The 11548-nt window shown below is 41.4% G+C and overlaps 1 protein-coding gene and 1 non-coding gene across 4 annotated transcripts in view; both read left to right on the forward strand.

The window, feature by feature from the left end:
• Nucleotides 1-11548, forward strand: part of Elovl6 (ELOVL fatty acid elongase 6) — a 143139-nt gene that overhangs the window by 107927 nt on the left and 23664 nt on the right. The window lies entirely within an intron of this gene.
• On the forward strand, nt 3509-3640 carry LOC115072195. The gene has a single exon (XR_003851264.1). It is a non-coding gene; the product is annotated as a small nucleolar RNA SNORA71 (small nucleolar RNA).

Consider the following 11548-nt stretch of genomic DNA (forward strand, 5'->3'; position numbering starts at 1 on the left):
GCCATGTGGGTGTAGGATTTGAACCCAGGTCTTCTGCAAGAGCAACCAGTGTTCTTAACTGCTGAGCCATCTCTCCAGCCCCTATAACTCAGCAATTTTAAAATTAGTCAACTACCTAGCCATAACAAGCATTGTAACAGAAGTCAAAATCAGCAGTTACCAGATGGTCACTGAATAATAGGGTGGTCTCATACTACATGTCACGGTGACCTGAAAGAGCAAGCAAGTTACAGAAGCAAAACAAGCAGTCAGCCAGGTGCAGGCTGTCCCAGATCAACAGATTTTGCAGTTTTGTGGTTAAGCCATTTTCTTGGGACTCAAGGTTGTCTGAGAACCTTTCTGGTATTTCCCATAAGTGGAACAGAAGTCACTGTTGAAATAGCTGCTCTGGGCAAAATGGAGTAACTTGGGTCAGGTTGCTAATACAGTTCAGGACGTGTGCACAGCATGGTCTGACTTGAAAGCCAGTACTGTTTGCTCAGTACCGTGTTTTTTATGTAACTGGATGGACAGAGTTAAAGAAGGCTAAATTCAGGACAGGGTAGATTCAGTTAGATTCAACTGTTGGGCTGATCTGGGGATGTAGCTCACTGGTGTGGTGCTATGAAAACAAACCAGAAGAAAATACAGAGAAAGGTATTTTCTCAAGCCTTGACCTGTGGGCCATTTCCATCAAAACATCTGGAATGTTTCATAAAAATTCTTATTTCTAGCATCTTTCCTAAAGGTATTACCTTGGAGCAGAGCTTAGAAATCTGCATTTATTGCAACCTCCATGGTTTAATGAAATTCAAAATTTTGTATGTTCCCAGAGCTCAAGGCAGATTTTTGTGAGTTTAAGGGCACCCTGGTCTATATAGCAAGGCCCAGCCAGCCAGGGCTTTACATAGTGAGATCTTGTCTCAAAAAAAGTTTTTTTAGTATATAATTTTAGGGGCTTACATGACTACCCCCCCCCAAAGCCCAGGGATCTCTATACTAATCACCTCCTCTCAAGAGCTAGAGACTGCAGGAGATGTTGAGATAGAAAGCCCAGTTTGTAGCATGCTACTCTAGAGAGCATCTGCCTGGGACTCTGGCCCACTCAGCATGCTTATTTGTATTTGTGAGTTTCTTATTCCTGGACTGACCTTTGTACAGCCATTTTCTCCACCTCTATGGACTATTAACTGGATGTTTTCACCTGAGATAACATCACTGTTCTGGTAACCTTTCACTTCAGGAAGTAGCTATTCCAGTCAGCTTTCTAGTTGGCCCATGGCCATCATAGCAGAGCCCTGGGAAGGAGATGGCCCTAGAGCAGCACCTCTTTTCTCTGTGAAAATCCTGTGAAGGAAATGTCTTTTTTGATTCTGGCTCCTCCCACTGGCCAAACACACATTTGTGTGTGTGTGTGAGAGAGAGAGAGAGAGAGAGAGAGAGAGAGAGAGAGAGAGAGAGATAACCTTTCGAATTTTCTTACCTAGGTGGTCCATCTTACCTGAAACTCAGCCTGGTCTGAAGAGTCGATAAAAAGTATTTTTAGTCAGCTAACAACTCCACTACATGTTAATTAATCAGTAGAAAATAAGTAACTGATAAGTCAATTCCTTTTTATCTCAGGACCTGGCCTCTTTATCCACCCCATTACCTAGGTCAGTGACCTTTACTCTTCATTTTCTGCCTTGCTCTATCACCCTTAGTAGCGGAGTTTCAGGAAGTCAATCTGTGCTGCCAAAGAACATTAAAGTTTTTCTTTCATGTCCATTGTTACCATGGACCAGCTGTCAGCATCATTTAGAAGAGAGCAGTCTAGCATCCTTCTAAACGTTCTCTTTATTTCACCTATTATGTAATGAGAATAAATGTTCCTCATTAAATCCTATAATTATATATATACATTAATAACATGGTAATTATTACATCCTGTGTTACAGTCCATTCAACCTACATGATGATCTCTAAAAATATAAAGCATATCATATTCCTCTCCTGCTTAAAACCTGCCTCCTCTACAGTGGAGTTGAGTAGAATGATTTTTTTTTATTAATGTTAATTGTTAGTATTACTGTTGTGCCCTGGGTACTCAGGCCCCACCATGCCTACCTGTGAAGCCATGTATCATTCCAGCCCCTGAACCCCCAGTCTTCCTGGCCTTGGACCAGTGCACCTTCCTGGCCTAGTATGTTCTTTTCTAGGTGGTGACAAGACTGGTTCCTGGTGAGTCGTTATCAGCTCTCTTGTCACCTCTTCTGGTCTTTTTTTTTTTTTTTTTTAATTTTTCATGTATATGAGTGTGTTGCCTGCATGTATGTGAGTGCACCCGTGTTGTGCAATGCCGTGGAGGTCAGAAGAGGGCTTCGGATTCCCCTGGAACTGGAGTTAAGGACAGTTCATAGTTGCCTTGTGGGTGGTGGGAATCGATCCCAGGTCCTCTGCAAGAGCAGTCAGTGCTTTTAACCGCTGACCCATCTCTCCAGCCCTACTTCTTCTGGTCTTTATCTCAGTGGATTTCCCTGACCTCTCTCGCTAATCACTATCCCTTCACCCAGACTTAACCATTATGTGAAAGTGTTAAGCTATTTTCATGTTTGATAGTTTACCCCCACCAGAATATGGAAAGCCTTCTTGTCTGTTTTCTTAATCCTATGGTGCTAAAGAGAACCTGGTATATAATGGGCTCAGAACAAGTTTTTCTGAAAGTAAACCCAGATAGAAACAATCTAACTAAGCCAGAGTTTCTAGAGGGTTATCTGTGCTCTCTGACTGCATGTGGGGTACTAATTCTTGCCCAATATTCAATAACCATGGACTAGCTTTGATATTTACCTGAAGGGTTTCCTTAGTTTGGGATTTCTGTGGAATTATTAGAAGGCTTGCGGTAATGACTTCATCACTCGACCTTGATCTAATCGTGAAGAGGACAGCTCTGTTCTCAGCCATTATGGGTCCAAGGCTTCTGCACTATTGTTTGCCTTTTATTAACATTCATTTGAGTTCTTCATTGGGACCTGGTTTATAGGTCAAAGTGCTGAGTCATTGTTGGGTAATTCCTTCTAAGATCTCCAGGGAGGCCGGCTCTAACTGTGGGGTTTAATTTCCCTAACCTGCTTGCTGTGGCTCATCCTCTCCACGGCAGCTTCAATCAAGTATGTCAGTCTTTCATCTCTTCATTTGTAGAACATTTCATTAGTTTCAGGAAATCATTTTAGCATTTTTATCAAAAGCGTATGCTACTGATATTTGGACTCTACTGATATCTGGACTGTGTGTGTGTCTGTGTGTGTGTGTTTGCCTTTACACAGGGTTTACTATGTAGCCCAGCTTTATGGGCTTTATGGGAGTGATGCCTCAAAGTGTTGGAGCTAAGACTTGGAGATATCTTAATGCCCCCTTCTAGATGAAGTCAGCATCTCGATCATTTTTTTAGTGTATAGATCAGTGTGTTAAGTGTGTTCACATTGTTTGGAAACCAACTCTTTAGAACTTTTTCATCTTACAAAGTTACTACTCTTTAAAAGATAACTTCCCCTGTATAAGAAAGTGACTGTGCACTGCCTGTGTCCTAGTCGTTGATACTGCAGGGAAAGGGTGCCGAAAGCCTTTCCCTGTGACTGGAAGATCCACTCCTGTCCTTGCTAAACCCTGGTGCTTTTGAACACATCTTCCTTCAAAAAAACAAAATAGCTGCCCACTTCCACCTCACAGCCACCATTCTCCTTTCTTTCTGTACATACACATTTGACTGCTCTAGATACCTCACAGGCTGAATCATACAGTATTTGTTCTTCTGTGCTTGGCTTATTTGTGTCCTTGAGGTACGCTGATGCTGTAACATGTCAGAGTTCCCCTGTAAGACTTAATACCCATCCTATGTCTGATCCACAGTTTGTCTATCCAGTCTCCTCTACAGACCTCAGGTTGCTCAGACCTCACGGCTGTTATGAATAATGCTGCTGGAACATTCATGTAGAAATCACTCTTGAGGCTTCATTTAGTTTTTGTGGGTAAGCCGGGAAGCCTGGGGTGGGATTGCTGAATCACCAGGGCACATATTTTTAACTTTTGGGAGATCGTCGCACTGTATCCTTAGCCACTGCACCATTTGCCGACTCTCATCAGTGCCAGGATTCTGGATTCTCCACAACCTAGCCCATACTGCTCACTTTCCGGTTTTCTGATAGTAACCATCCCAATGGTTAAAAACAAAATACTTAGTGGAAAGAGAAGACTTCTGGGATGGGACTGATAGCAACCATCAGACAGAGTTTGCGTTCCTTGCTAAGAGGTGAGGTGTCCAAAGATGCCTAAATAACCAGCGTTCTGTCACTGAAGTCTAACAGACTGATCTTCAAAGATAAAATTCATGAGGAAAAGCACAGATCTAGCTGAACACATAGGACCCAGGCCTGATCTAACTCAGATTAATGGGTCAGTATAAATTTTTATTCTTAAATTAGACCAGTCACATGCAAACATGGAGCCGAACCTGTCTGTGCCGTGATTTCCGTTTCCAAAATCACTTTGTGATTCCATTGGGGAGTGGGTTCTCACTGCCCATTATACAGATCCACGGAAGTCTTTGATTTGGGTTTTGAAGTGCCATGGAGTAAAACTTACCAGGCTTTCTTCCAAAAAAAATGAAAGTCTTGAAGTTTAGGCAAGTATGCCAGAGAAGGCCACGTGGCCATTCATAGATGGCAGGGCAGCCATTGCGACACAGTCGAGACATTTAATCCGAGACTCTCACTGGCTACAAGTTAGGTGCTGAAAGTGCTGCCTAAGGTGCTTTGATGTCTCATAGCTCCACATTTCTGTCACTGACAACTGCTATAAAGGTAACGTGTTTGAAGGATAGTAACTCTTCCGAGCATCGTCCATGTGTACTTTACAACTGAAGAGCTTGAGCAAGTTTCAGTTGGAAGATAAATTCATATGATTCCTAGAAATAAAAGTACAAAGAATTTGTATAGGCCTCATCTTCATGTTTTTATTTAAACAAACAGACTTAATGTTCTGAAAGATCAACTGTTGGAAGTTAGGCAGTCTAGCTAGTACCCTGCCCATCCTCATCTCAAGGTCACTGGTGAACTGAGCTGAGTTCGAACTCCGAACTCCTCTGTTTCTCATGTAAAGGACCCAGGTGGTAGGAAGTTGGACCAGCGTTTCTCTAATTATGTTCATCTGCTGAAGAGTTTGCCAGACCCAGGAATCCTTTGGAAAAGCCGTTGAAGCAACTTTGCACTTCCGAATACCCTTATCTTAAATTTAAAAAAAAAAAAAAAAATCAAAGAAGCACAAAATAACTCAAAAGCAAACAGCCAAAGAACCTGTTAGGATTTATTTCAGTTGGCCAGTCTCCAAATAAGTAGCCAATCAACACATGATATGATTTAGGAAGGAATGTCTTTTCCTATCATCTCTTTCCAGAGAATTATTTGATTGCTTGCTTGGTATTGCTACAAGGTTCTGGGTATGGGCGGATACCCAGTGAGCTTCTCAAAAGCTATGTGCACTTGAGTTTGCCAAGAGAAAAGAGGGGAAGACACTGGAGGGGAAATTGAGCCGGAGAGGTTGAGTGGGGAGAGAAATTTTACTGAGTGGTCTGAAGATGGACGCTCTGCTCCTCCAACAGGAAAGGGCTTTGCCCCCACTCAGGTAGCACGTTGGGACCAGACTCTGGGAGGAGCTTATGAAGAGAGAGAGACAGAGAAAGCCACCTTACCCGTGTTCGCGTGTGATGTGTTATGGAACGTGCCCCAGTAAAAATCTAAACACGGGTGGGGGAGCAAAACTCTTTTCAGTGTAGAATACAGTCTATCACCAAGTGGGCACTGATACTGAGTATTTGTGGAGGGACTGGCGGTTAACTTCACCTGGTTTGGTATGCCTTGTGTAATTATGAAAATTTCAGGAGAAAATAGTGCTTTAAAAGGTGATAAAGGGCGCTAGAAGGATGGCTCAGAGGTTAAGAGCACTGACTGCTCTTATAGAGGACCCAGGTTCAATTCTCAGCACCCACATGGTAACTAACAACCATCTGTAACTCCAGTTCCAGGGGATCCAGTGCTTTCTTCTGACCTCCGAGGGCATTTTGCATGACACGGGTGCACTTACACGTAAGAAATGCACTCATACACATAAAATAAAAATAATTAAAATATTTTAAAACTTAAAAATGGTGATAAAAAAACTGATGGGCTTTTAGATTAATGTCTCCAAAGGAAGAAATTTAATGTGTGAAAGAGCAGAAACCTAATGATTCCTTCCTTTCTTCTAGTTGTGACGTGAGCTCACAATTTTAAAGCTAAGTTCCTAAAGGACATTTCCAGCACACTCATTTAAAGGATGTGGGAAACTGAGGACCAAACTGGACTTGCTTCTCATCCTCTCCCTCCCTTTCTTCCTGTTTTGTTTTTTGCTCGGTTGGCTGAATCAGGTTGCAGAGGCCAACTACACAGATAAGTTGTAGAGCATGATTCAGGAACTCTCCCCAGGAAGTTGTCATTAATCATCCTTGGAAAGAGTTGGTTTCCTCCTGCAGCTGGGAGCCAGCTAAGCCTGTGGAGTAATGGTACAGAGCAATTCTATTGGTCTCGGCACTGGGATCATTACTGTTCTAATAATCTTGTTATATTCAAAACGTAATGAGTTTTCCTAAAGTAACAAAGTTTTCTGGAGAAAGAATATGACTAACCACTTTTGTGGTGCTCGTGAGTTTTTTTGGCTTCAACATTAATCTTAACCACGGCCAAATTTATTTGAGGTTCCTTTTGGTTCATGTCCTTGTTGCAGTTTTCTGATACTGTCACTAATGGTAATCCTTTATGTGTTTGTTCTCATTTTGAAAGTCTGGACACCAGCATATTGCTCTTTCCACATGAAGTTGAAGATTAAAATCACATAGGCCTGGGCAAGCCTCCGCAGGAATGCGTCGGGTGGGCAGTGCCTCAGTGCGTCAGTGGGAGAGAGAGAAGAAGAAAACACCACCAGGAGACACTGGCTGCAAAGCTCTGCAAAACTCGAAGGCTTCAAATTCAGGGAGAAGAGGCCTTGGAAAGCAGTACCTTATAGATAGCGGTGAATCACTCCATTGGTTTCCAAAGCAACTGCATCCACACGTTCATGAATCAGAAGGAAAGGCAAGATAGCATCTTGTAGTACAGTTCCCAGTGTTCACAGTCCAGAGCTAGGGTCCATAGGTGCTCCTAGGACCGAGGTTCAGCCCATTAATGTGAGCTGAATCCTAGGCACTGGAAATGCCTTAGGGCTTGGTGGGGCTTGAGAGATAGCGGTTAAGAGCATTGGTTGCTCTTGCAGAGGACCCGGGTTCGATTCCCAGCGCCCACATGGCAACGAACAACCATCTGTAACTCCAGTTCCAGGGGATCCGATGCCGTCTTCTGACCTCCACGGGCATTGCACAACACGCGTACACTTACACACATGCAGGAAATACATTCATTCACATAAAATAAAAATAATAAATAAAACTTTTTTCTTTTAAAAGAAGCATTTCATTACAGCTTTAACATACTCAGTAACAGTTTCCAGAGCAAAGATACATCTCTTTCAAAAGTGGCTATAGGATTTTTAGGTTTGCTGTTGGATTAATACAGTTATACAATTTGAACTCAGTATAAGCCCTGTAAGACATAGAATTGAATGAGTTATTAACCTTTAAAGAAGATCTCCATTTCATTTTAAAATACACTGTTTCTTACAGACTCATTGTTTTTGCTAATAACACTGAGATGTTGATGCATGCATTTCTAATCTGTATGTATCTGATTATTACTAGTCATAATCGGTTGCACTCGGATCCTTGGCACCTGTGTATGTCTACAAAGTCATCGGGTAGATTTCAATGGTAATGCTTATCACCTCTACTAATTAACATTACTTTTTAGGCTTCCTCCTCAAATACAATTAATTTTTTTTTAATTTGTTGATTTTTGTGTGTGTGTATATCACACAGAACATCCCAAACCATCTTATTCAACTATACACTCAATCCCAGGTGGCACCCTCCCGTAGCCTCCCTCCCCCAAACTAGAGCCCTAATACTCTGTTGTCCCTGCTACTGTCCACTGTGAAGTCAGCACCGCCACCCGTTCCCCACTACTTTCCATCTCGTGAATCTAGTCAGCCTATCTATGGGTCTTTGTTTTAAGAAGGCCAACTGTTCCTAATCTAGCAGCAATCGGTTGTCAATATTCCTTTATATAAGATTGGGGTCTGTTGTGTATTTTCCTACTTCTATGCTAGATTACTATCTGGGAATCCTTTGGGCCACCGTGGCCAACAGCTCAAGAAAAGGTATCTCCTATCTGGCGTTGTTGCTTGTTATGTAGCCTTTAGCTATACACATAGACTCTTTAAAAAAATTGTATTGGTCCCTTTAATCTTTGGTTAGTGTTTAAGGCCATACAGTTGGTCCAGATAAACAAATTTATTTTTACTCTTAAGGCTGTTTGAGGATCTGTACCTCAGGGGTCATATGGGCTTGGGAGGAGCCCCCTGGCTCCTTTCTTTTACCAGTTCCGCCTATGTGAAGATAAGTCATAGGTCCTGCTCGACCATAGCTGGCTTCACTTGGAAGCATGGAAGAAATGATTCCTCTGTGTTGACCCTCCTCTTTGTAGACTGGACACTGGTTCAGGTCCATCTGGTGGGGTCTCCAAGGCCTCCCTGAACAAGAGGACAGGTGATTCACCACAGTTATAGGACATTTTGAGAGATGCTCCATAGTCCCCTGGAACTTAGTCAACCTTGGACAGCAAGGGGCAGAAATTGTCCTTTAAGTCCCTCTGACCACATTAGCCTAGCTATATATTTCTTGATTTGGTATGTATAATTTGTCAGTAGGTTGTTAGACTAATATGGTTCTCCTGGTTTTTAAAACTAGCTAGGCATTGTTTATCTCTCACATTGTCTCACCCCTCCATCATGGTTTCCCCAATTAAGGTGCCCCCATTTTCCCCTTTCTCCCTTAATAATACCCTTCTCCTATGGTCCTACCTCTCTTGAGCTCCTTCTTTCCCCTTATCCCCTAGGTTCCTTGTATACCATTTCCTCCCCCCTCACTTAAACTAACCCAATTTTTATCCATATATCCCTTATTAAGGCCTGTTTCCTACTGCTCTTCTCTTTCAGGTTCTTTCTTTTCCTTTACCTCCCTGTTTCCTTTCCATTATCTTGATCCTGTAGTTATGTGTGGATACATACTCACTTATCAAGGTTTGGTTCTAGGATCCACATATGAGGGAGAACATATTTTTTTTTTTCTGAGTCTGTATTACTTCACTTAGTATAACAGTTTCCAGTTCCATCCATTTACTTACAAATTTCATGATTTCATCTTTCTTTACTGCTGAGTAAAACTCCATCATATAAATCAACCACATTTTCATTATCTGCTCGTCAGTTGAGGGAAGGTATCTCCTATCTGGCATTGTTGCTTGTTATGTAGCCTTTAGGTTGGTTCCATCTCTTAGCTATTGTGAAAAGAGCAGCAACAAACATGGATGTACAAGTGTCTCTGCAATAGGATGAGTTCTTTGGGTATACACCAAGGAGTGGTATAACTGGGTCAAATGGTAGGTTCATTTGGGGTTTTTGAAGACTCCTCCACACTGCTTTCCATAGGGGTTGAACAAGTTGGCAGCCCCACCAGCAGTGGATGAGTGTTCCCCTTTCCCCACATCCTCTCCAACATTTGGAATCACTTGTTCTCTTGATCTTAGCCAGTCTCTTCAGCTCCTTAGCCCATCTTTTAAGTGGGTTACTTCCTTTCTTGATTCTTTGTTTTTTGAGTTCGTTATATATTCTGGATATTAAACCTCTGTCAGATGTGTCACTGGTGAAGATTTTCTCCTGTCCTATGGGTTTTCTGTTCACTGCCCTGGTTGCCTCCTTTGATGTACAGAAGCTTTTTAGTTTAATGAGGTCCCATTTGTTGATTCTTGACTTTGTTTCCTGAGCAATTGATGTCCGGTTTAGAAAATCCTTTCCTAAACCTATATTTTGTAGGTTTTTGCCAATGTTTTCTTCTAACAGTTTCAGAGTTTCAGGCTTTACATTGAGGTCTTTGATCCATTTGAACTGACTTTTGTGCAAGGTGAAAGATAGGGGTTTAGTTTCATTCTTCTACAGGTGGAGATCCAGTTTTGCCAGCACCATTTGCTGAACATGCTGTCTTTCCTCCAGTGAATGTTCTTGGCCCCTTTGTCAAGTATCAGGTGCCTGCAATTGCATGTACTCATATTTGGGTCTCCAATTTTGTTCCATTGATCTATGGGTCTATTTTTGTGCCAGTACCATGTTGATTTTATGACTATAACTCTGTAATATGGCTTAAAATCTGGTATAGTAACCCCCCCAGCATTGCATTTAGTGCTCAGGGTTGCTTTGGCTATCTGAAGTCTTTTGTACTTCCATATGAATCTTAGGATGGTTATTTCCAATTCTGTGAAAAATGTCATGGGGATTTTGGTTGGCATTGCATTGAATCTATAAATGGATTTTGGTAGGATGGTCTTGTTCACAATATTATTTCTTCCAATCCATGAGCTTGAGATGTCCTTCCATCTTCTGATGTCTTCCTCAATCTCTTTCTTTAAAACTTTAAAATTTTCATTGTAGAGGTCTTTAATGTCTTTGGTCAGGTTTATTCCAAGATATTTTAAGTTTTTTGCAGCTACTGTGAAGGGGAGTATTTCCATGTGCTCTTTCTCTGATTGCTTGTTATTGGTATATAGAAAGGCTACAGACTTTTGTAGGTTAATTTTGTAACCTGCCACTTTACTGAACGCGTTAATAATTTCTAGGAGTTTTCTGTGGAATTTTTAGCATCTGTTAGATATAATATCATCTACAAAAAGGGATAATTTGAGCTCTTCCTTTCCAATTATTACTCCTTTAATTTTTTACTCTTGTCTCAATGCTCTTGCAAGAGTTTCAAGCACTATGTTAAAGAGAAGTGGAGATAGTGGACATCCTTGTCTGGTTCCTGATTTCAATGGGAATGCTTCCAGTTTTTCTCCATTTAGAATGATGTTGGCTGTGGGTTTGTTATATATGGCTTTAATTATGTTGAGGTATGTTCCCTCCAGTCCAATACCCTCTAGGACTTTGAACATAAATGCATGTTGGATTTTGTCAAAGGCCTTCTCTGCATCTCTTGAGATGACCATGTGATTCTTTTCTTTGAGACCATTTATATGATTTATGACGTTTATCGACTTACGTGTATTGAACCATCCCTGCATCTCTGGAATAAACCCGACTTGATCATGGTGGATGATCTTTTTGATGTGTGTCTGTATGCGGTTTGAAAGTATGAGAATTTTTGGTTTCTTTTTTGGTTGCTTCTTTACCTGGCTTTGGTATTAGAGTGAATATGGCTTCATAGAAGGAATTTGGAAGTGCTCCCTCCATTTCTATCTTTTTGAATGAATTAAATAGTATTGGATGTAGATCTTCTTTAAATGTCTGATAAAATTCTGCTGAAAATCCATCTGGCCCTGGTCTTTTTTCAGTTGGGAGGTTTTGTATTACTGTTTCAGTT

This window comes from Nannospalax galili, unplaced genomic scaffold, assembly GCF_000622305.1.
Source record: "Nannospalax galili isolate Female #2095 unplaced genomic scaffold, S.galili_v1.0 scaffold571, whole genome shotgun sequence".
NCBI lineage: Eukaryota > Metazoa > Chordata > Mammalia > Rodentia > Spalacidae > Nannospalax > Nannospalax galili.